Source organism: Panulirus ornatus, chromosome 64, assembly GCF_036320965.1.
Source record: "Panulirus ornatus isolate Po-2019 chromosome 64, ASM3632096v1, whole genome shotgun sequence".
In the NCBI taxonomy this organism is placed as follows: domain Eukaryota; kingdom Metazoa; phylum Arthropoda; class Malacostraca; order Decapoda; family Palinuridae; genus Panulirus; species Panulirus ornatus.
Genome location: NC_092287.1, coordinates 4,463,741 through 4,487,264, shown reverse-complemented (window position 1 = coordinate 4,487,264; position 23,524 = coordinate 4,463,741). Strand labels below are relative to the sequence as shown.

The following is a 23,524-nucleotide window of genomic DNA, read 5'->3' as shown; positions in this document are numbered from 1 at the left end:
AGCACGACGATACGACCCTTGAGCACGGCGGTGTGACCCTTGAGCACGACGATACGACCCTTGGCTGTAGTAGCCGGGCCTTTTAACTTGACCCCCTTCAGTTATCAAGTTAAAGGCCGGGCTGCACCGCCGTGATGAATGGTCGCCCCGTCTTGCTCATTGAACGGTACCTTACTGCACCGTCGCTCTTATATCAGACAAGCGCGGTACATATCCGCACGTACGTAGGGCACACGCGGGGAAACCTTGCAGACGATAGGCATGGTGGAGGGGGGATCTGGAGGCCGGTGAAGGGAACATAACAGGCACGCTAACCCTTGAATATTCACACCTAACCTGCCCCACAACACAACTTGGACTCCCCGTGCCTTTGCTTGTTTCCAGGTGCGCATCCCGTGAATAGCACGGCCAGCCGCTACACGTCATCCCAACGAGTATTGATGATTTTGATGATGTAACACACGTCGCGTGATTCACACCTGTCTCCCCCGAGATGCTCACCGCTTCAGAAAATAGTGTGTCGTTTAGTGACGTGCAACGAGAGGATGTCTGGATTGTGCAGGGTAAATACTGTGATTATCGCACGCCGGCAACTGCAGCGGTGTAGATCGATGGCTGTCTACGAACTGGACGAGCCAGGCGACTGTTTCCGCGCCGCGCGGGGGCGCCACACTTCCCCAGCCTCGGACGCGGTTACTCTGGCAATGAAATTCATAAGAGGTTGTCCATCGGCGATTAGATTTCCTTAATGGCGCTCTGTAGTGAGTTTGTTCACGGGTTATCTCGTGTCCTAATGGACACTCGGGGGGTAATCCACACCCTCGACAAATTTCCATCGCATCTTTACGCATTTAAACATTCATCGCCGTGAGGAGGAGGAGGGGGGGGGGGGGGGGCAACCCGGGGCCGGCCGGTTCAAGGGTTGTACCGTCCTGTTCAAGGGTTGTACCGTCCTGTTCAAGGGTTGTACCGTCCTGTTCAAGGGTTGTACCGTCCTGTTCAAGGGTTGTACCGTCCTGTTCAAGGGTTGTACCGTCCTGTTCAAGGGTTGTACCGTCCTGTTCAAGGGTTGTACCGTCCTGTTCAAGGGTTGTACCGTCCTGTTCAAGGGTTGTACCGTCCTGTTCAAGGGTTGTACCGTCCTGTTCAAGGGTTGTACCGTCCTGTTCAAGGGTTGTACCGTCCTGTTCAAGGGTTGTACCGTCCTGTTCAAGGGTTGTACCGTCCTGTTCAAGGGTTGTACCGTCCTGTTCAAGGGTTGTACCGTCCTGTTCAAGGGTTGTACCGTCCTGTTCAAGGGTTGTACCGTCCTGTTCAAGGGTTGTACCGTCCTGTTCAAGGGTTGTACCGTCCTGTTCAAGGGTTGTACCGTCCTGTTCAAGGGTTGTACCGTCCTGTTCAAGGGTTGTACCGTCCTGTTCAAGGGTTGTACCGTCCTGTTCAAGGGTTGTACCGTCCTGTTCAAGGGTTGTACCGTCCTGTTCAAGGGTTGTACCGTCCTGTTCAAGGGTTGTACCGTCCTGTTCAAGGGTTGTACCGTCCTGTTCAAGGGTTGTACCGTCCTGTTCAAGGGTTGTACCGTCCTGTTCAAGGGTTGTACCGTCCTGTTCAAGGGTTGTACCGTCCTGTTCAAGGGTTGTACCGTCCTGTTCAAGGGTTGTACCGTCCTGTTCAAGGGTTGTACCGTCCTGTTCAAGGGTTGTACCGTCCTGTTCAAGGGTTGTACCGTCCTGTTCAAGGGTTGTACCGTCCTGTTCAAGGGTTGTACCGTCCTGTTCAAGGGTTGTACCGTCCTGTTCAAGGGTTGTACCGTCCTGTTCAAGGGTTGTACCGTCCTGTTCAAGGGTTGTACCGTCCTGTTCAAGGGTTGTACCGTCCTGTTCAAGGGTTGTACCGTCCTGTTCAAGGGTTGTACCGTCCTGTTCAAGGGTTGTACCGTCCTGTTCAAGGGTTGTACCGTCCTGTTCAAGGGTTGTACCGTCCTGTTCAAGGGTTGTACCGTCCTGTTCAAGGGTTGTACCGTCCTGTTCAAGGGTTGTACCGTCCTGTTCAAGGGTTGTACCGTCCTGTTCAAGGGTTGTACCGTCCTGTTCAAGGGTTGTACCGTCCTGTTCAAGGGTTGTACCGTCCTGTTCAAGGGTTGTACCGTCCTGTTCAAGGGTTGTACCGTCCTGTTCAAGGGTTGTACCGTCCTGTTCAAGGGTTGTACCGTCCTGTTCAAGGGTTGTACCGTCCTGTTCAAGGGTTGTACCGTCCTGTTCAAGGGTTGTACCGTCCTGTTCAAGGGTTGTACCGTCCTGTTCAAGGGTTGTACCGTCCTGTTCAAGGGTTGTACCGTCCTGTTCAAGGGTTGTACCGTCCTGTTCAAGGGTTGTACCGTCCTGTTCAAGGGTTGTACCGTCCTGTTCAAGGGTTGTACCGTCCTGTTCAAGGGTTGTACCGTCCTGTTCAAGGGTTGTACCGTCCTGTTCAAGGGTTGTACCGTCCTGTTCAAGGGTTGTACCGTCCTGTTCAAGGGTTGTACCGTCCTGTTCAAGGGTTGTACCGTCCTGTTCAAGGGTTGTACCGTCCTGTTCAAGGGTTGTACCGTCCTGTTCAAGGGTTGTACCGTCCTGTTCAAGGGTTGTACCGTCCTGTTCAAGGGTTGTACCGTCCTGTTCAAGGGTTGTACCGTCCTGTTCAAGGGTTGTACCGTCCTGTTCAAGGGTTGTACCGTCCTGTTCAAGGGTTGTACCGTCCTGTTCAAGGGTTGTACCGTCCTGTTCAAGGGTTGTACCGTCCTGTTCAAGGGTTGTACCGTCCTGTTCAAGGGTTGTACCGTCCTGTTCAAGGGTTGTACCGTCCTGTTCAAGGGTTGTACCGTCCTGTTCAAGGGTTGTACCGTCCTGTTCAAGGGTTGTACCGTCCTGTTCAAGGGTTGTACCGTCCTGTTCAAGGGTTGTACCGTCCTGTTCAAGGGTTGTACCGTCCTGTTCAAGGGTTGTACCGTCCTGTTCAAGGGTTGTACCGTCCTGTTCAAGGGTTGTACCGTCCTGTTCAAGGGTTGTACCGTCCTGTTCAAGGGTTGTACCGTCCTGTTCAAGGGTTGTACCGTCCTGTTCAAGGGTTGTACCGTCCTGTTCAAGGGTTGTACCGTCCTGTTCAAGGGTTGTACCGTCCTGTTCAAGGGTTGTACCGTCCTGTTCAAGGGTTGTACCGTCCTGTTCAAGGGTTGTACCGTCCTGTTCAAGGGTTGTACCGTCCTGTTCAAGGGTTGTACCGTCCTGTTCAAGGGTTGTACCGTCCTGTTCAAGGGTTGTACCGTCCTGTTCAAGGGTTGTACCGTCCTGTTCAAGGGTTGTACCGTCCTGTTCAAGGGTTGTACCGTCCTGTTCAAGGGTTGTACCGTCCTGTTCAAGGGTTGTACCGTCCTGTTCAAGGGTTGTACCGTCCTGTTCAAGGGTTGTACCGTCCTGTTCAAGGGTTGTACCGTCCTGTTCAAGGGTTGTACCGTCCTGTTCAAGGGTTGTACCGTCCTGTTCAAGGGTTGTACCGTCCTGTTCAAGGGTTGTACCGTCCTGTTCAAGGGTTGTACCGTCCTGTTCAAGGGTTGTACCGTCCTGTTCAAGGGTTGTACCGTCCTGTTCAAGGGTTGTACCGTCCTGTTCAAGGGTTGTACCGTCCTGTTCAAGGGTTGTACCGTCCTGTTCAAGGGTTGTACCGTCCTGTTCAAGGGTTGTACCGTCCTGTTCAAGGGTTGTACCGTCCTGTTCAAGGGTTGTACCGTCCTGTTCAAGGGTTGTACCGTCCTGTTCAAGGGTTGTACCGTCCTGTTCAAGGGTTGTACCGTCCTGTTCAAGGGTTGTACCGTCCTGTTCAAGGGTTGTACCGTCCTGTTCAAGGGTTGTACCGTCCTGTTCAAGGGTTGTACCGTCCTGTTCAAGGGTTGTACCGTCCTGTTCAAGGGTTGTACCGTCCTGTTCAAGGGTTGTACCGTCCTGTTCAAGGGTTGTACCGTCCTGTTCAAGGGTTGTACCGTCCTGTTCAAGGGTTGTACCGTCCTGTTCAAGGGTTGTACCGTCCTGTTCAAGGGTTGTACCGTCCTGTTCAAGGGTTGTACCGTCCTGTTCAAGGGTTGTACCGTCCTGTTCAAGGGTTGTACCGTCCTGTTCAAGGGTTGTACCGTCCTGTTCAAGGGTTGTACCGTCCTGTTCAAGGGTTGTACCGTCCTGTTCAAGGGTTGTACCGTCCTGTTCAAGGGTTGTACCGTCCTGTTCAAGGGTTGTACCGTCCTGTTCAAGGGTTGTACCGTCCTGTTCAAGGGTTGTACCGTCCTGTTCAAGGGTTGTACCGTCCTGTTCAAGGGTTGTACCGTCCTGTTCAAGGGTTGTACCGTCCTGTTCAAGGGTTGTACCGTCCTGTTCAAGGGTTGTACCGTCCTGTTCAAGGGTTGTACCGTCCTGTTCAAGGGTTGTACCGTCCTGTTCAAGGGTTGTACCGTCCTGTTCAAGGGTTGTACCGTCCTGTTCAAGGGTTGTACCGTCCTGTTCAAGGGTTGTACCGTCCTGTTCAAGGGTTGTACCGTCCTGTTCAAGGGTCGTACCGTCGTGCTCAAGGGTCGTACCGTCGTGCTCAAGGGTCGTACCGTCGTGCTCAAGGGTTGTACCGTCCTGTTCAAGGGTCGTTACGTCGTGGTCACTGGTCGCACCGTCGTGCTCAAGGGTTGTACCGTCATTTTCAAGGGTTGTGCCTTCCTGCTCAGGGGTTGTACCGTCCTGTTCAAGGGTTGTACCGTCCTGTTCAAGGGTTGTACCGTCCTGTTCAGTGGGTTCATATGAAACCTTACAAAATCAGGCTGGTAATATAAACTACTTATCACGTAACCCGCGAGTCTGTGTTAGATAAGGTGTGTAAACCTGATCAGTAATTTTTTTTTTACGTGATTAAGTTAAATTCATATGATCCAGTCATTCACATGGGTCTTGACACTGGCTCACATCTGTGGAGAGAAGAAGCAGAGGACATCTGTGGGGCTAATTACCACACCTGCGCTACACCTGTGTGAATATCACCGTCATTACGTGTTCTGGGTCTGAGGTTATGTATGAAGCTTTACGTCAGGGAGTGTGGCTAGAGCGGGGATGTGCCAAGGGAAGTTCTTGAAACTTAATTTTGTCTTATACGTTGGAGGCTCCAGTCACGGACAATAGTCCAAGTCAAGGTCGGGCCTAAATTGAACTTTAGATAGGTTAATGAAAGGGAAGAAGAAGAAGAGACAAGGGAAAGAATTTGCGAATTTTTGAAGGAGGCGAAAAATTTGTCTTTCATAATGTGCCAGGTCATAGTTACTGAGAAAGACATGAGATGGTAGAAAGTTCCAAAGTTTCGAGTTCTAGGGAAAGAAGTAGTTTTCAAAACGGCCCACCCTTGAGTTGCCGAAGGCCACAGGGTAATCATGCGAAGCAGCAGATCGTCGAGCATTGTGTGGTCTAGTTAGTGGTGGGGGTACACAAGCAGCCAGCTCTCGGGAGCAAAAACTAAAATAAAACCTGTAGAAGAGGGAAATTGAACCAACATTATGGCGTAGGGCAAGAAGATCAAGTTTTGGAGTTAGCTTGGGAGAGTTGATAAGTCTGATCGCTTTCGATTCAACTCTGTAAAACATTTGGATGTGTATTAGGTTAGTGAGTTAAGAAGCATGGATCAGGCGGAGCTTAAATCAGCGGAGCATGGGTCAGGTAGAGCATAAATCAGTGGATTATGGATCCACTGGATACGATGAGGTATGGGACTGTCAGAGCTTGGTCAGTTGGCGCATTGGATCTGTGAAAGCGTGGGCCAGAGCATAGACCAAATCAAGCTGGAGCCCGGGGGAGCATAGGAAAGACATTATGGAGGAGAAGGGAAGGTCTGGTGGAGCGTGAGCATATATAAGAGCATTGCGCGTGTGGGGGAGACGTCGAGGAATCTGCAAGTGAATAGCTGCTTCACCGGTGAAGTGATTGTCATTCATAGCACGTGAGGGAGACTCGTTCCCCTCCTACTGGGGGAGGACTTGGTCGTGACGTGTGGGTTCTGTAGGGCCCTCCTGCTGGGGGAGGATCTGATGGTGACCTGTGGGTTCTATAGGGCCCTCCTGCCAGGGGAGGACCTAGTGGTGAGCTATGGTTTCTATAGGGCCCTCCTGCCAGGGGAGGACCTAGTTGTGACCTATGGTTTCTATAGGGCCCTCCTGCCAGGGGAGGACCTAGTGGTGCTTTGAGGGTTGTATAGGAAGGGTTCTCCTTACAGGGAGGAGTTACTAGTAACCTTTGGGTTGTATAGGGCTTTCTTGCTGGGGGAGGACCTGGTGGTAACCTGTGGATTGTATAGGAGCCTCCTGCTGGGGGGGAAGGACCTGGAAGTAACCCGTGGGTTGAGCAACTTCTGTTGTAGCTGTTTGAAGTTCAGTGCTGTGTTTATCTTGCTTAAGAGCTTGTGGTGTTCGCTGGCCCAGCGGCATGGTGGGCCGGTAGTACTCTGGACTTTATACCCTTGGACTAGACATTACGACCCTCGGGGCTTGACGACCTGGCCTTAGACCTGACCCTTATGAGTCGTACTCAAAGGTCCTGCTGTCATGCTCAAGGCTAGTTCCGCTGTGTTTCAGGGTCGCTCCGTCGTCATCAGTGGTCGTTAAGTCGTGGTGAAGGGTCGTTCCATCGTCTTCTTTACCATCATGCGACAGGGATTCACTGAATTGGGGAAGAGTGTCGAATACTCTTAATTTAAGATTAGTATAAACGCCCGGTATATACGCCCGGTATATACGCCTGGTATATACGCCTGGTATAAACTCCTGGTATAAACGCCCGGTATAAACGCCTGGTATAAACGCCTGGCATATACGCATGGTATAAACGTCTGGTATAAACGCCCGGTATAAACGCCAGGTATATACGCCTGGTATATACGCCTAGTATAAACGCCTGGTATATACGCCTGGTATAAACGCCCGGTATAAACGCCCGGTATAAACGTCTGGTATAACCGCCTCTCATCATCATCATCATCTACAATGTTGACGTTCGTCATGAGTAAGTAACGAGACCTTGTGCCAACGTGTTGTTCTTACCAAGTCTTTTTTCACAGTGGTTCACGGACTGTCGCCTCCGACCCTCCAAGTCTCCTCAGCGGGAATAAATTCTTGTATTTCCCCGCGTCTCCCGCGTAATGGAAAATTGAATCAGAACTTTTCAGTATGGCATGTAGCGAAGTCCGAAAAAAAAATAAAAGTTTGAAAAAAAGAAAGAAAAAAAAAAAGAGCCCTCCAACTTGGTCCTAACAAAAGCCCTAACTTGGCCTTAACAAATGGTCTAACTTGATGGTAACAGCATCATCCTAGCCAACACCGGACGGTTGCCGCGTAGCCATTTTCCCGTCCGTCCCTACCCCCCCACACTCGCCCGCTCGCTGCCCGTCCTCCATATTTTCCATGGCTACGGTGTTTCCGCATTATTTGCTGCTGTAGTACAGTTTTCCCGGCTGTTACGTACGGTTCCCTCGGCACACACACACACCTTCCCCCCTGGGAAATCTCATCAGGTGAACAGTTTCAGGGAGAGAGAGAGAGAGAGAGAGAGAGAGAGAGAGAGAGAGAGAGAGAGAGAGAGAGAGAGAGAGAGAGAGAGAGAGAGAGGCAGGCGGGTGTGCTGGGCGAGCAGGCGGTTCTCGCGTACGCACAGAGCGCATATAATTTATTCCCAGGATGTTCTTGTTGTTTCTTTTTTTTTTTCTTCCCTTGGCTGTTTTTCCCGTCGGTTTGTGTGTGTGTGTGTGTGTGTGTGTGTGTGTGTGTGTCTTCGCTTGATGACAGAGCCCGTCGGAGCTCGGCTATTTCGAGACGTCTCTCGGTGTTTGCACTGAGGCGCAGGAGAATGTGTGTCGACATCGTAAGTCGTATTGTTGTTAATAGCCATTGAGAGGCCCAGTCCACCGCTTGCTGTACAGTGGGTAAATTGTCCAGGGCTCAGTGCGTTTGTTTACATCTGATGCATTTTTCTATCTATCTGTTATCTATTATCAATCTTTTTAGAGTGATTTTCATTATTGTTATTATCATTATTATTATTATTATTATTATTATAATCATTATCGTTATTATTATTATTATTATTATTATTATTATTATTATTATTATTATTATTGTCATTATTATTATTTTTATTATTGTTATTATTATTATTTTGTCGGTACACAGCGAGGGCCGCCGTGGAAACGTGGCTTCTGACGCCGCTCCTATGCATTAAGGGATCCCAGTTCGAGTCTCTGTCTTGTCTGACCATAAACATATGATGTAGACTTTCTGTTTGATACTCACAATACGACTCAGGATCTAGTGATGTCTAGTAACTTGACCTTCACGACTGTGTGCGTGTTTTCGTGGACAGATTCGATTCAGTATGTTGATATTGAAGGAAGAAAATAGTCAAGAGTATCTATTTTTAACTTAGATCTATATCTCTCATGATCTGTGATGGCTGAAGTTTCCACGGGTTTGCGACACTTCGCCGTAGCTCCTGGCGGGAGTTTGAGCCGAACGCAAACGGCCGAAGTTCTTGTGAGATACGACGGTCGAGTGTTGCGTCCTGTGTTGGTTACGTTGTCTGGTGATGATGCAGGAGGAGGCGTCGCTGGCAGAGGCGAGGGTAGCATGTCACGATCTTGGCCAGCCAGCCTCCTCCCCCTCAAAGCCCCTAGCCAGTCCCTAGTACTCCAGGCTTGGAGGGACTACCATGTATCCTAGTACTCCAGGCTAGGAGAGACTACCATGTATCCTAGTACTCCAGGCTAGGAGGGACTACCATGTATCCTAGTACTCCAGGCTAGGAGGGACTACCATGTATCCTCGTACTCCAGGCTAGGAGGGACTACCATGTATCCTAGTACTCCAGGCTAGGAGGGACGACCATGTATCCTAGTACTCCAGGCTAGGAGGGACTACCATGTATCCTTGTACTCCAGGCTAGGAGGGACGACCATGCATCCTAGTACTCCAGGCTAGGAGGGACTACCATGTATCCTCGTGCTCCAGGCTAGGAGGGACTACCATGTATCCTCGTACTCCAGGCTAGGAGGGACTACCATGTATCCTCGTGCTCCAGGCTAGGAGGGATGACCATGTATCCTAGTACTCCAGGCTAGGAGGGACGACCATGTATCCTTCCAAAACATGTGTGTGCTCTCCGCTTCGACCACGTCTCCCTCCCAGTTGATTCCACATTCAGCCACATCTCTAGTTAACAAGGTATTGCCTAATATCATGCTATGTCCTCTAGTTGTTCTGGGCCCCCTGTACGGCCCTCTTAAGATCAGTTACGATGTCTACCACGTCAGTAAGGTCTAAAATAACATGAAAGCTTGTCATCACTCTGTTAACTGGTTATGTATTGTGTGTGTGTGTGTGTGTGTGTGTGTGTGTGTGTGTGTGTGTGTGTGTGTGTGTGAAATTACGTTTGTATACATGTATAACTGTATTTGCTTGTATGTAAAGCGATACATGTATGTGTGTTTACACCCAGATATGCCTGTATGAGTGCCGACACACACACACACACACACACACACACACACACACACACACACACACACACACACACACATCAGTGTGAGAGTGAGGGTCGTTCCTGAACACAAACACACTTGATATTTTGACACAGTTTCTCACACTGAGGTGAGCAGCCGCGGGCCCTTCCTGCAAGTGCCGCTTGAAAACTTGAACAAGAGCCTGAAAGAAAGTGAAAGAATTGCACCTTTTCTTTCTCTGGCGTGTGAGGAAATATATGTATTTATATTTATATCTGTTTATTTTTTCTCACGTCACCTCGTGCAGTAGACGCGGGAGTGAAGTGAGGGAGTTTTGTGGGGTCGGGAGGGAGTTTTGTGGGGTCGGGAGGGAGTTTTGTGGGGTCGGGAGGGAGTTTTGTGGGGTCGGAAGGGAGTTTTGTGGGGTCGGGAGGGAGTTTTGTGGGGTCGGGAGGGAGTTTTGTGGGGTCGGGAGGGAGTTTTGTGGGGTCGGGAGGGAGTTTTGTGGGGTCGGAAGGGAGTTTTGTGGGATGTGTGGGGTCGGGAGGGAGTTTTGTCTATCTTTTTTACACTCGGGGTGGGTGAGGTAAGAGAGAGAGAGAGAGAGAGAGAGAGAGAGAGAGAGAGAGAGAGAGAGAGAGAGAGAGAGCCAGAGCCAGGCCCGTCATCAGGCAACACCTGCACCACAAACAATACACACGTATATTCCCGCTCGCCGACTCGTCCTTCCCCGCTAAATTGTGCTGGAAACATTTTACGAGAAATTCGAACTTGCTCGCAAAAAAACATGGCCGACCCATTCTCATCTTAATTTACATTTCAACGCAGTATATTACTGTACCAGCAGTTTTTCCTCTCTCTCTCTCTCTCTCTCTCTCTCTCTCTCTCTCTCTCTCTCTCTATATATATATATATATATATATATATATATATATATATATATGTATATATTGGACGGTATATTTTAGCGTTTCATTGTCGAGTTAATTAACAGAATTTACATGTCTCGTTATTGAGTGTCCAGTTTTCGCGTGCGTTACGAAAAAAAAAAAAACGAAAAATAAGGTTGATTGTGTGTGTGTGTGTGTGTGTGTGTGGTGTGTGTGTGTGTGTGTGTGTGTGTGTGTGTGTGTGTGTGTGTGTGTGTGTGTGTGGCCAAACGTTCTTCGTTACCAAAGGAACCGTCTGACGGAGGGGCTGTATAGGGGGGGAAGCTACCAGGCAAGGCATGAACCAAACTCTTCGCTATGGTCCTGATGGTATACTTGGACACAAGAGGGAGGGAAATATGTTGGGAAATATCAAGATTCTCCGCTGAGCCACAGGAGAGGATCACATGGTAAAGAAAGAGGTATACAAAGACTATAATAATGCACGAGGGGACGGGAAAGAATTCTGTGGAATTCAGTGAATGCACAATTGAGCCAATGAGTCATGCCATGGGACAGTTAACAGCACATCGGTGCTGTGCGGTGGCACAAAGGGCCCCGCCCCACCACCGGGGAAAGAGAGGGGGAACGCACAGCAGACCCTCCAGACGTCGAGGCAGGTAATGAGTGCAATCGTGAGGAATTTTGCCACAAGGAACGGGAAGGTAATGACGGGAATGTCCAGTGTTTACATAAGCTTACCTAAATGCTGCTGTGTCGTGCGGTGACCTGCCAAACTGACGGAAATAAACACGTTAAGTTTGAAGCTCTGGAATCTTGAGGGGTCTGGGGCGTATATGATCTGGCTGAGACACTGACACAACTCAGTCCTTGCGGCTTGGAAGAAAAGAATACACAGTGTACGCCTGGTAGGATATACTGAGGACCTCAAGAGCAATGTGCACCACCTGGAGAGGGTGTGAGCGAGGAAGAAACATACTGTGTGTGTGTGTAGGTCTCCTGCAATACCCTGGAACATATCAAGAAGACAGACATTATATATATATATATATATATATAACACCAGGTGCTGGAATCGAACCAAGAGAGTAGAAACTCTCGACCCCTTACGTCACCCCACCAACCCCCGGCGACATCCCTCCCGTGTGTGCTAACGTGTACACAGAGTAATTGACTAAGTTGTACCGGGAAATGCCTTAGTGGTATTGACTAGTTATATTAATATAGAACCAATGAACTAGCCTGGCTGCACTAGTAGTTATAACAACCTTCCGGGAATCATTAGCCTTTGTTACATTTACAGGCAACGCTGGCAAGTAAACGAGGCCTAGGCACGCCACGCTCTCTCTCTCTCTCTCTCTCTCTCTCTCTCTCTCTCTCTCTCTCTCTCTCTCTCTCTCTCTCTCTCTCTCTCTCTCTCTCTGGCTGGTCCACGGAGCACAGCGGCCACCAGACCGCTACTTGTTACTGGCGGGAGCTGAAGGACCTTTGGTGAGCGCTACTTGTTCCTTGGGGGGCGGGCGGAAAGGCCCTCCTCCACTGAGTGCCTACCTTTTCCCAGGGTGGAGGATGGGTGGAGGGATGGCCTTTGGTGAGTGCTTTGTGTTCCTTTGGGGGGGCGGAGGCGTTCGGTGAGCGCTACTTGTTCCTGGCGGGGATCGGGGAGGTGTGGAGGCCCGGGCCTCTGATGAGAGCGTCTTTGCTGCCCAGTCGCACGGCAGGTTGGAGGAGGAGGAGGAGGAGGAGGAGGAGGAGGCCGTGGCGTGGGCAGCACCGTTGTCGAGCGGTCGCATCCAACACCTGCTGGTTTTTGATCGTCCTCACCGTACTGACTTCGGAAGTGATCTTTGATGTTTCTTGAAGGGGAGGGGAAAAAAAGAGTAATGATATAAGATATTCGTGGGAATATTGTATATTTGGCGTCACCGCAGGATATTCGAGAAATATTGTTATATCTGGCGTCACCATAGGACCTTGGGTGGGGAATATAGGTGGAAGATACGGGAGATGAAAGAACGCGATGGTTAGAAGGAAATTGAAATAGTATCTTTTTCTGTGGGAGAGATAATTAAAGTATCTTTTTCTATGGGAGAGGGAATTATTGTATCTTTTTCGTTGGGAGAAACAGCCATAGTATCTGTGTCAGTGACCAGGACAGCTGCTCTGCCAGTGTTGTCACCAGCAAGTGTGAGGACATTGGTGTTGTCACCAGCAAGTGTGAGGACATTGGTGTTGTCACCAGCAAGTGTGAGGCCGTTGGTGTTGTCACCAGCAAGTGTGAGGCCATTGGTGTTGTCAGTGGTTATCGCTATACACACACAGGGCCCCACGTACCCTCCCTGGCCAGGACGGGGCACGCCGTGCCACCACCGCCTTTGTCTCTCTCACTCGGGCGTTATGAACGCCGGTCGAGCGATGTTCTGGCGGGGACCTGGAGGTACGCCCTGGATGATGGGCGCCCAAGCACGAGACGCACACTGACGTAGGAACACACACACACACACACACACACACACACACACACACACACACACAGTAGCGAGGGTTCTCAGTGGTTTCAGGTGGCTTTGAAGGGAGTAAAGTAATGGTGAAGGACTCCAGATATTTTGAAGGAAATGATGCTTTTACACACGGAGTGGATTAAAAGGGTTATTTTTCCCCTGTTACATCGCGTTATGTTGGGTTAACACTCTCTTGTACCCGGTTGAAGTGTATTATACTGACTGCTGTGTTATATACTGTGTTATATCGACATACTTCATGTTATACTAGGTCATTGTGGTATACTAGGTCATTGTGTTATACTAGGCATCTCTGTTATACTAGGTAGGTCTTCGTCTTACACCATGTTATACTAGGCAGGTGTGTGCGTTACACCAAGTTGTACTGGGTATGTTTGTTACTGTGCGTCACAGTGTGTTACAGTGTTACTTCCAGGACCTGGTGACGCGTGCCTGCTTCCCTCCCCGGCCGACTGGTGGCGCTGACCGCCAGAACCTTCCCTGCCTGTGTTCTGGGAACTGGTGTGTGTACGTATGTGCTTGTGTGTGTGTGTGTGTGTGTGTGTGTGTGTGTGTGTGTGTGTGTGTGTGTGTGTGTGGGAGGGGGAGGGGAGGTGCTGGCCTTGCCCTCACCGTGCATGGAAGCATGCAAGCATGGCTCAGCATGACTGTCATCACCATGCTGTGCCTCTACGCCTACCCCACTCCCAAGAACCTCATGCTGCTCCTCTGTGTTGCCAGATGTCCAGCACGAACTCAGGATGTGTTAGTTTCCTGCATCTTGGCCCGACCTCACGTCAGCAAGGGATCTGGTATGTTGCAGGCGGATTCATCAAGCAATCCTCTGCTTTTATATAGCATCTTGCTGAAGTTAGTTATTTCTAACCTGTCAGTGTGTCGTATGGAATTAGTCAGGTCACTACAGGCAGTTCCTGTGGGGTTCTTCCTGTCTTTATATCTGGTTGTTTCAGTCGTAGGTGAGATGGAAGACGCCGCATATGACGTTGTTTACTTTCTTAAAGCACCCTCCTGATGTAGGATATATTAAGCGCGTCGTGTTGTACTTGCACCTGGGTCGCACCGTCGTGCCCCTGGGTCGTCCCGTCGTGCCCCTGGGTCGTCCCGTCGTGCCCCTGGGTCGTCCCGTCGTGCCCCTGGGTCGTCCCGTCGTGCCCCTGGGTCGTCCCGTCGTGCCCCTGGGTCGTCCCGCCGTGCCCCTGGGTCGCACCGTCGTGCCCCTGGGTCGTCCCGTCGTGGATCGTACCGTCGTGCCTTTAGGTCGTCCCGTCGTGCCCCTGGGTCGCACCGTCATGCCCCTGGGTCGCACCGTCGTGCCCCTGCGTCGTCCCGTCGTGCCCCTGGGTCGTCCCGCCGTGCCCCTGGGTCGTCCTGTCGTGCTGGTCATGATAGATGGCGTGATCGTGTGTGAACCACGAGCGACCACGTCAATCACTCCTCTGAATATTGATACATAACGTCATTTGCTCATTCATGAGTCAGTTTGTATGAACCAGTGTTTGTTTGATTACATTTTTCAAGTTAAAAGTAATTTCGACCTTCGTTAGAATCTTGTAGTATCATTACGTACGTAATCTGTTCACCTGTTGTAATCCTGTCAGTGTACCTACCTAATTACCTTCAGGATCTCATCATGCGTGGTCTTCGATCCGCCAGGCCAGAATTGACGTGTCGTATGCGTGCGCCATTGATTACCTCCCCTCCATCATGCCTGGGTCGCGTATCCATTTCCTGAATCGTGTTTGAAACTCATTATTCGACTCTGAACATCCCAGGACACTCGATCGACCTTGAGTCATCTCTTGTCATGTGAGTTCGCTTCTTGAATCAGGAGTCGAGCCGTGCGAATCATGTGTGAATCGTGTCTTGACCTCTGAAGCACACGGGATTCCTTTTCCTATCATGTACTGTACCGGATCTCGTCTGAAACACGAGTCCCATTTATAGATTCCCATTGTGGATCACGAATCAACTTCTCGGGTATTGCTTAGAAACGGTATTTCGCTCTCATCTTCATGTCTCAAACATGTATCACTCACTTCCGCATGTATCAGTCATGTTTGAAACGTGTTTCGAACTGGTATGAGACTTGTCTTAACCTCCTGAGCACAGCACTATAACCCTTCGGTTTTGATGACCTGACCTTTAACCTGAGGCTGAACAATCAGGTTATCAAAGGTCAGGCCAGTGTGCACAAGGGTCGCACCGTCGTGCACAAGGGTCGTACCGTCGTGCACAAGGGTCGTACCGTCGTGCACAAGGATCGCACCGTCGTGCACAAGGGTCGTACCTTCGTGCACAAGGGTCGTACCGTCGTGCACAAGGGTCGTGCCGTCGTACGCAAGGGTCGTACCGTCGTGCACAAGGATCGCATCGTCGTGCACAAGGGTCGTACCTTCGTGCACAAGGGCCGTACCGTCGTGCACAAGGGTCGTACCGTCGTGCACAAGGGTCGTACCGTCGTGCACAAGAGCCGCACCGTCTTACACAAGAGTCGTACCGTCGTGCACAAGGGTCGTACCGTCGTGCTCATTTTTTTTTTAAAACAATAATGGTCCTCTAACCTCCCCACACAGCGTCGTACCCGACCAGTTGCCTCCCGCACCCACCAGATGGGGTCTTATACTCCATACGACTGTTGACGTGACGGTCGTAATGGCATGTGACGGACATGATGATGTGTGACGCACAAAATAGCATGTGACGGACATAGTGGTATGCAGACAATGATACGTCGTTTTCTGTTGAGGGGGAGGGGTCCAGCACGCAATTTTTTTTCTTTTTTTATATGTATATACACGCTAGGGGTCGTTGTACCCAGGTATCCTGTATACCAGGTCATTGTTGAGGTCACTAGTGGACCAGGTCATGGTAGAGGGTCACTGATAGACCAGGGTCATGGTGGAAGGTCACTGATAGACAAGGTCATTGTGGATTGTCGCTGATAGACTAGGTCATGGTGGAAGGTCACTGATAGACAAGGTCATGCTGGAGGGTCATGGTGGAAGGTCACTGATAGAGCAGGTCATGGTGGAGGGTCACTGATAGACAAAATCACTGTGGATTGTCACTGATAGACTAGGTCATGGTGGATTGTCACTGATAGACAAGGTCATGGTGGATTGTCACTGATAGACTAGGTCATGGTGGATTGTCACTGATAGACTAGGTCATGGTGGATTGTCACTGATAGACAAGGTCATGGTGGAGGGTCACTGATAGACAAGGTCATGGTGGATTGTCACTGATAGACAAGGTGGTGGTGGAGGGTCACTGATAGACAAGGTCATGGTGGAGGGTCACTGATAAACAAGGTGGTGGTGGAAGTCATCGTGGACAGGTCTGTCACATGTTTGACAAATAGGTTTATCATTAAGATTGAAGAAGGAATTATAATTGATTGCAGTTCTTATATTCACTGATGTCTGATAACTTTAGTTATGCATTTATTTGATGAATATCATTTGACTGTATTGTGTAATGAGAAAGCTTTGGTTTGTTGAGGTTTAAGAAGATGAGTCACGATAGCAATACATGAAATGCTGTATTAGATTCCAACACACGACACGATCAGAAACATTAAGAACTCTTTTAAGGTAAACTGAGGATTGCTAGATTAATGATGAGTGGCCAGTGGTGAGAGCGCTGGTCTTGAAAACCAGAGACCCTGGGTTCGATCCCCCCGGCACCATTAGCAAGCTTTCGCACCGTGATTGCTTGCGTAGGAGTTAATAGGTAGCTATCATGAAGGTAATGGGCGGGTCATTGTGTGGGGAACACGATCTAATGAGTCATAACCATGGGGTGGTGTTTGGATGGACTTAATCAGACCCACACCAATCACTCGGGAAATGTACACCAGAGAAGATATATTAACGACAGCCCAAGTCCCGCTGGGTGTCGGGGAGAGGTACTTAAATGGGAAAAAAAAAGAGACTTTTTAAACCCGGCGTTTTTTCTTTTCTGTTTAATAAAGAAGTTGAGACACCATTGTCCATAGCCGGTCTTCACAATACGCAAGAAACTTTCGGAAAGTTGTGAAGAATCTTACTCTCAAGTGGGATAAAACGCCGTGACGTTTGGGGAGTCTTCTCTGTAGTTGATTCATTAAGTAACTTTCGCCCCATTGTTCAACACGACTCGAGATTAAGATGTGAGATGTAGGTCCTCTTGGGACCCGAGGGGGAATTTTTTTTGGCTTTGTTGTTCCAGACGTTGTGATTGTAGGCTGTACACTTCACCAGGCTGTCCCAGAAATACTCACCCGCCCGTCCCCGCGACACACTCGAGAGGCTGCTCATGCAACGCTAACCCGGCTGTCTCCGCAACACATTGGCTAGGTTGTTCCTGCAACACTTACTAGACTGTCCTCGCAACACAGTTACCAGGCTGCCCCCGCAACACTCACGTCAGGCTGTCTTGCAACACACAAACTAGGCTTTCACCAGCACACTCACCAGTCTGTACCTGCAACACTCATCAGTCTGTTCCTGCAACTCAAACACCAGTTTGTCTGGACAACACGCACAGACACACACACATGAGCGTCTGTGGAAACGTGGTAAATGATGCATCTCACGAATTCCACGGGCCCCAGTTCGATTCCTGGGGCAGGGTAGGTAGCTCAGAGACACAGCAGGTATTCATCCTGTCCTTGCGGGCTTGGAGGTGATCCATGGGTGGGGGATTCCTGACCCAGTTGGTCTGGGTGACCGGAGGTGTTTGTGATGACCATCTGCGACCCCAGGCCAGGCCAGCCACCCACCACAGCTGCCCACACGCCACTGTGTGTGTGTGTGTGTGTGTGTGTGTGTGTGTGTGTGTGTGGCTGTTGAGTTCCTGCAGCGTGGCATGCGACCGGCCGCTGACCACCTCACCAGACAGACCTCCTCCCCTACAGATCTCCGGCCAGTAACCAGACGGCAAGAGCAGACATCATGCGTCTTGATGGCAAGGTTTGTCCAGGGGCCTCGCCCGCTGTGAGTGGTAGGTCAACACAAGGGTTCCGGGCAGCAGGTGTGAGTGTAAACACGAGGTTCATGAGGCCCATACCAGAGGATGGTCCACGTCCCGGCCACTCAGGTCGGCCTGTGCGGGTCAAAGAGATGGCCTTTGTCTCGCGTGGCTCCCCCTATTGTCCGCCAGCTCATTAGGCGGGCGTGGGCGTGGTGGCGAACAGGCGTGCGGTGATTCAGGCTCCGCGGCAGCTGGGGATGTTGTACCCCCTCAACACCCCGGCGTCAGATCCTCCAGGCTGTTCCAGTCTGTCACCTGCACATCTGTAGCATCACAGGACACTTCACCGCTCCTTCTGTACACCATCTTGACAGGGAATGTCTCCTTCTTCTCCCCCAGCGGGAAGTACCGCCATCTGCATACGTGAATAATGCATTTCATACATAGTACAAAATGTCATGTATGTGTGGTACATGTCGATGTCAGGCGAGGGGGAGCAGCAGTTCAGCTGAACCATATGACGAGACGAAAGGAGGCGTCCAAGACACAGATGTATTGAGGGACGCGTCTACGTGCACGGTCTCATCCCATCGTCTGAATTATCCTAGTGAAGTAGTGAGTGGTTAGAGTCGTACCGCTGACGTAATGGGTACACAAGCCTGGACCTGTCGTACACCACGGGTAGTACAAAGTCACACGTTACGACATCGTAGCCCACGTACAGGCGGCTCATATCCCCCCCGTAGCAAACGGCAAACGGTGAATTGGAAAAACAGAAGCCCTCAGTTCCAGTACACGGAAAACGGGAAGTGATGATGACTCTACTGGAGACACGGCTTGATGGAAAACAGGGGGGGTGTGGTGATTTTTCTGCTTAGAGATTCACCGAGTCAGCTTCACTCCATGGAAAAGGGGAAGTGCTGACGATGACAGCGCTAAGGCTGTTATTGTTAATATTGACCAAGTGGTCAAGCTACGAGTTGGCATGTTTAGCATTCTCCTTAGGTTAGGTTAGGTGATTAAGGTAAATGTTTGGGGTAAAAGTTTGGGTCAGTTTGGGGTTGAGGTAAAGCAAGGACAAGTTAGGTTAGGGTAATTTAGTTAAGGGCTAGGCTGCCATGTACGTTGTCACAGGTACGGTACTGTAATATCCCTCTGTCCTTTCTGTAAGCCCAGCTTTCGTGCAGACAAACCAGCAATGTTCTTAAAGTATTGAATACACAGGCCTCTTGGGTCCTTGTTTATCCGCAGATTCTAACCACTTCAGCACGACGGTACGACCCATTGAGCACGACGGAACGACCCTCGAGTATGAAGGTACGACCCAATAGGGGAGACATTGCTTCTCCCCATAGTAGCGCTTGGAGAAGCGTAATGTGGTGGTCGAGAGCTAATCTCCCTTTACGTTTTCATGTTGGTTGCATTAACACAACAACACACTACATAGGGATGGGCAGCAACTTGACCGGTTGTCAGCTGTACTGAAATGTGGATAACTGTTGTTGCCGCGGGTTTTAATGAGGGGTCATATGTCGTGCACGGCCAGACCGGAGTGACTGACGGTTATGTAGTAAAGATTACGTGACCAGCATCCGGTCCCGGTCGCTTTAACCACACAAAACTGTGAATTACGTTCGGCCTGCCGTAAAGTTCGTGATGTACACACTGCTGTTCTTTTAAAAGTTTGATTGTAATTAGCGATGAAAAGAGAGGTCTCCATTATTCTAACAGCGGAATAACCATTAATTTCACCATTCTTAAGTAATAAAACTGCCTAATTCCTTCCAATTAACGGACCATATGTGTTCATGGAATCATAAAATGTATATTTTTTCCAAGTGTTACTTTTGTTACTTTTTAAAACGTTTGTTTTTGTTACTCTCACGGCTGAATTGTAGCGCCGCAAAGCTTCGATATTTGGTTTAGCCACTTCACTGGATGAGAAATGCATCATTAGTATCAATCCATTGTTCATTCAGTGAGTGTGTATTTATACAAAGTGTCTCATTTTCGAGTTGAAATGAAACTATATATATATATATATATATATATATATATATATATATATATATATATATATATATATATATATATATATATATATGTATACACATTGCCGTAGATCAGAGTAATGCGCGTGGTATAGTATATGCTGATAACCACGAGGAAAAATGGAACACGATAGGTCCCAAGCGCACTTTCTTGTGATTACATGGTCAGGGAGAGACAAGAATGAGAGATATACTGACGCATCTGAGTAGTCTTGTATCTCATGCTTGTATCTCCCCTGACGATGTGATCACACGAAAGTGCACTTGGGTCTTATAGGGCTTCATTTTCCCTTGTGATTATCAGCATATATATATATATATATATATATATATATATATATATATATATATATATATATATATATATATATATATATATATATATATATATATATATATTGGAAAAGTTGAGCGCGTGATCAAGTTTATTCCTATGAGTCCATGGGGAAATGAAACACGATAAGTTCCCAAGTGCACTTTCGTGTAATAATCACATCATCAGGGAAGATAGAAGAAAGAAGTATAACAGTCAGTTGTTATACCAAATGGCGTCCTAGCTACGTGTCTTCGTTGCATATCAACTGACTGTTATATTTCTTTCTTGTATCTCCTCTGATGATGTGATTATTACACGAAAGTGCACTTGGGAAATTATCGTGTTTCATTTTCCCATGGTTTCTCTCTCTCTCTCTCTCTCTCTCTCTCTCTCTCTCTCTCTCTCTCTCTCTCTCTCTCTCTCTCTCTCTCTCTCTCTCTCTCTCTCTCTCTCTCTCTCTCTCTCTCTCTCTCTATATATATATATATATATATATATATATATATATATATATAAATATGATCTTTTGACCCATGTATGACCAGGTGCCCCTGTAAGTTACTGATATTCCCCAGCGTTGTACGACACTGTCGCTCAGTTAGTGAAATCTGTGGCGTGTTGTAGGATATGACGCGAGTTAGGGTGAGGTCAGCTGGTCGGGTGGGGTTCGTTATAGCCATTGTGGCGGCGGGTGAAGGCGATGTCAGCGGACGTGGCTGACATGGCTGACGTTCCCGGCACAGGACGCGCACCGCGCCGCTGCCACTCACAATGTTCCCCGCGCCCCTCCCTCACAACACACCGCTCATTGGCGCTGTAAGTACGAGGCTATCAGTGTCCAGGCTGCGGTAGTGGTGTGGCGGGTGTAGGTGGACACCACGATGCTGCTGATAACACAGATACCAGGGGTCCGCTCCTGAGTCCACACCATATATACATATTTTTTTTCATACTATTCGCCATCTCCCGCCATCTTGGCCATATCCCTGGGGATAGGGGAGAAAGAATACTTCCCACGTATTCCCTGCGTGTCGTAGAAGGCGACTAAAAGGGGAGGGAGCTGGGGGCTGGCAATCCTCCCCTCTCGTTTTTAATTTCCAAAAGAAGGAACAGAGAAGAGGGCCAAGTGAGGATATTCCCTCAAAGGCTCAGTCCTCTGTTCTTAACGCTACCTCGCTAACGCGGGAAATAGCGAGTAGTATGAATATATATATATATATATATATATATATATATATATATATATATATATATATGAGAGAGAGAGAGAGAGAGAATTTCTATTCTATGCAGACTTATATTCATACGTACACAGATACACACGTATACGCATACACATACGTACACGCGTACACATAAGTATCGAGTGTCACGTATACAAACACATGATTCTGGTTGATATGGGACACTGTGAATGGTACAGTTTGAAACTGCTGGTTCATGACTCCAAATGGGTACCGATGCATGCAAATCATTTCCTCGTGCAGTTTCAAATACTATATATTATTTGTCCCTATCCCTCTTTTCTTTATGTAAACATTATTCACCATATATGAAATGAATTGTAATCCTACATCCCAGCATTTAATGACCGAACAACTATCATGTTAACAAGCATTACCTGTGTAGAACTACCATGTAAACAAACCCCCAGACGAAGCAGTGACCGCCTTAGTCGCCCCTGAGGGTGTGTTGGTGACGGACGGGGTAGACTGTGGACCAGTCTTGATGTGTTGCGTTAAGACTGTAGACCAGTCTTGATGTGTTCCGTTAAGACTGTAGACCAGTCTTGATGTGTTGCGTTAAGCTGTTAACGTGAGGGAAACTAACGGGAGGATCGCCCCTACAGGAAGCGACGGCGAGAGCGTCTACAACCCGCGCGGGAGAAGATAACTGGGAAGGAAGTGAGACGACCACACCAGGAGTGTGTGTGTGTGTATGCGAGGACGTGTCTGCTGGTGGTGAGTACAGCCTAGTGGGTAGATTATGGCGATGATCACTCGAGCCATGCAGTGTAGTTTAAGGACGCGGGTGAACGTAGTATTCAGTGGTTCACATGGAAGTTGAGGGTGGGGATAATGTGCGAAAACGGGACCATGAAGTCGAGGTGGGACTTATTAATTTCAAGATTCTTGTAATTATTTCATGATAGATGGTCTCGATTGCGGTATATTATTCTTGTGTCATGTTGGTCAGCATAGAAAAATTAAGAACAGAATAGAAGAGGGAGAATAAGACAGTTGGGCTATTGAGATAACCTCACTGTGCTTCGTTTTAATGTAATTCTTAAAGAAATATGTCGCATTCACGTATTGCAGTGTGATGTCAGTAAACACTCGCGCGTCCTTAAACCACACCTTTACCTCATTTAGGGTTGCCAACTGATGTTTACAGAATTGCTGGATACCACACCTCGCCCTAATTGGCCAGTCAGCAGTTACAGACACAACACAAGTGACCCACGCTTGTTAGCTCGTCTTATGAGGCAGTTAGATGAACTGTAGAAAACGAGTTAGCACATAATTAATGTAGGGGGAACTCTTATGGAAAAGGGACTATTTCACTAGAGGCCCATTGGAGTGTACGTATCAGCTGGTGAGTATGATGTTTACGAAGCCCTGCCTTGTGTGTGAGGCCTGACTGCCTCAGTGGTAACGAGTCTTCGATGCTTCGAAAATAAAGGACGGGATGGGCCTGCTTACGTAACGAGACGAACCACTGCCAGTGTGTGATAGGCCTACTACCCCATCAAATGGTAACATTCAGTTTTTCTTCATATGCCAAAGTCACAAGGTATGCAATCATTGTCACCCCCACCTCTTCACAGGAATTGCAGTGTGCTGCATAGTTGTGCACTAACAAAATGTTATGTAATGTTTAATCATGATTTTATATTATCGGTATGCTCAGAAAACAGAGCGCATTCAAGTGCGAGTCAGTCATGTGAACGTGGAGGAATTGGAGTTTGCCTTAGTGAGTCGCTTAACATAGGAATATGATAACAAGATGTTGCATTTATTGTGCAAAACTACAAGGGGAGAAGGGTCAAGGTGCATTAATTGTGCATACAACCGGATTAACAGGTCATGTTGCACTTGATTGTGTGGCATATCAACCCAGGAGCAGAGTCAGTGTTGCCATTATTTTTGTGCAATACTACCAAGGAGAGACAGGGTCAGTGTTGCCATTATTTTTGTGCAATACTACCAAGGAGAGACAGGGTCAGTGTTGCCATTTTTTTTGCAATAC

General features: G+C 48.7%; 1 protein-coding gene across 1 annotated transcript in view; it reads left to right on the top strand.

Moving 5' to 3' along the window:
• The first annotated feature begins 22,040 nt into the window (after positions 1–22,040).
• The window catches only part of LOC139746353 (NADH dehydrogenase [ubiquinone] 1 beta subcomplex subunit 2, mitochondrial-like), a 246,601-nt gene continuing 245,117 nt past the window's right edge, over positions 22,041–23,524 (top strand). The window contains exon 1 of the mRNA XM_071657531.1: positions 22,041–22,236. The gene's annotated coding sequence lies outside the window, so the exon portion shown is untranslated. The remainder of the gene's footprint in view (positions 22,237–23,524) is intronic.